Here is a 2532-nt window from a genome sequence, read left to right as displayed (position 1 = left end):
ATGCACAAATATACAACATAAAACACACATATACAACATACACACATATACACATACATGCACAAATATACAACATAAAACACACATATACATACATAAACACACATACTACATATACACATATATACACATAGCATATACACATAACATATCCAAACATACACATATATACATACACACATACACAAACATATATATATATATACATACACATAAACATACGAGCATATATATGTGTGTGTGTGTATATATATATACAAATATACTACATACCCAAACATATACATACATATACATACATATGCATACATATACACACGCATGCACATATAAACAACATGCAACATACATACATATACATTAGCACACACTGTACACACATGCACACATAAATACACAAACACACTACATATGCACATATACACATATACATTCATACACATACACACACATACTACATACACATACCCAGACAACATTCTCATATACATACATATATACACACATGCACACACTAAAAATAAATGGCATTCAGTCCATATATAATGGATGGAAAGAGACCAGGAAAAGATACAGAGCTTGAAGCATGGAGAATACATGTGAAGAATGTATGTGACCTTGGAATCCCAGTATGTAGTCTGACCCTTTGACTAGGAACTGAGATTACAACATGGAGTAAGAGCTCACTAGGCAGAGAGAAGACATGTCCATGTAAAAACAACTTCCCACTCCCATCCTTCACTTATCTAAAAAAAATATTATAATAAGAGTGTTTCCACTGCATGTATCGGGGTACACCACATGGGTGCAGTACCTGCAGAGGCCAGAAGAGTATATCAGATACCCTGATACTGGAATTACAGATGGTTGTGAGCTGCTATGTGGGTGCTGCAAACTGGATTCAAGTCCTCTGCAAGAGCAGAAAGTGCTCTTAACTGCTCAGCTATCTCTCCAGCCCCCATCATTCATCTAAATGATGCTTGAAGGGCTCGGTGAGCCCCAAGAGGGGCATGGAAAAACAAATCCTATCCATCCTCATGTAAGAAGAGCAGAGACTAGAAGTACAGAGCTCTGAAAGGACCAAGCCAGGTCACGTTCATCTTCCAATGTGTGTAAAAGAGCTTATGAAATGTTATATTGCAAAAGCTGTCTTTAGAGGTTAATAGTTTTACTGTCAAGTTATTACACTTCTGCAACTCCATTATCCCAGGATAAAAGACACAAAGTGGGCTTTGAGATGTGGGGATGACTCCTGGGTGATCTTGGGACATGTACATTTCATTCTCCATTCAGAACAGCAGAAACAATGTATTCTGGGTCTACGATCCTGCATGTGGCCTGCTATTGTCTCATCAGGCAGTGGACAATTTTAGGTGGCCTGCTGTGACCTTTCCCAACCCAAAGATTGCCTACACTACAGAATCAGAGAAAGCACTCCTCACAAATATTCACGGAAAAGTCCAGAGATCCCAGATATAAGCAGTCAGAGGATCAGTTGTCATAGGAACAACACTTTGCAGATCTTACTGCATGCTGCAAAATGCACTAAGACACAGTGGATGGTGTTTATTTCTTCTTTTTAATTTTCAATTACTTTTAGTCTGTGAGCATACACACACACACACACACACACACGCCAAAGAACTACCTGAGAGGGTCAGCTCTCTTCTTCCACCATGTGGGTCCTGACCTTTAAACTTGGGTTGTCCGGCTTGGGCCAAGCATATTCAAACCATAACAGTGTCCTTTCCATAATAGGCTAGCTTTTACTTCCAAGATACACACATGTAATCAGGAGGCATGCTCTTGTCCCTGCTTCTTATTTCAAGACTTCAAGTTCAGTCCTTGCTTCTGCCTGGCCGTAGGTGGCCCTGAGCTATCTTTTGGCTCCTTCCAGGCAGAGTCACAGAGGACGATCAATAGTAGTTAATCAGCATCTTTCACACATTTCTGTATTAGCATGTGTTTCCAGGGCAATCAATGTCCACGAAGGCAGGACAATAACCAGGGAGGGCTGCTTCCTACCCAAGGTTTTTTTAAAATTTCTCTTATAACCACCCTGGTCTATATAACAGATTCCAGGCCAGCATAAGCTGCATTGTAAGATCTTATCTCAAAAATAAAAGTACAACAAAATACAATAAATACAGTAAAATATAATAAATACAATAAAAATAAAATTTTATAGCTATAACCATAGAAAGATTATTTGTCCTCAACATTTATTCTTGCATGTCAGATCAGGATTTAATGTATAATGGGTGGTCTTAACACTCTTTCATGTAACCTTCACATTCAGGGAGAGGCTGCTGGGTGTGAATCTGCACCACAGACTGAGGAAAGGCAGCCTAAGTCTGAGCTGGTCTCCCCATATTGAACATATTCCCTTTCAGTCACTGGGGCTAAGACCTTGCATGAACAACCCTAAGAAACCTAGACTCTCCTGCTGTGTCTTCAACTCATGAAGTCTCTTAGAAACCAGGTTAATAATCCCAGTGTGATATCCCTTAAAATTTATAAAATATTATAACA

The 2532-nt window shown here is 39.0% G+C and overlaps 1 protein-coding gene across 2 annotated transcripts in view; it reads right to left on the bottom strand.

Moving 5' to 3' along the window:
* LOC116068454 (transmembrane protein 132B) overlaps positions 1-2532 on the bottom strand; it is a 337983-nt gene that overhangs the window by 53347 nt on the left and 282104 nt on the right. The gene's annotated exons all lie outside the window — the stretch shown is intronic.

The sequence above is a fragment of the Mastomys coucha genome, unplaced genomic scaffold (genome assembly GCF_008632895.1).
Source record: "Mastomys coucha isolate ucsf_1 unplaced genomic scaffold, UCSF_Mcou_1 pScaffold22, whole genome shotgun sequence".
NCBI classification, from domain to species: Eukaryota; Metazoa; Chordata; class Mammalia; order Rodentia; family Muridae; genus Mastomys; species Mastomys coucha.
This window is presented reverse-complemented; position numbering and strand designations above follow the sequence as displayed.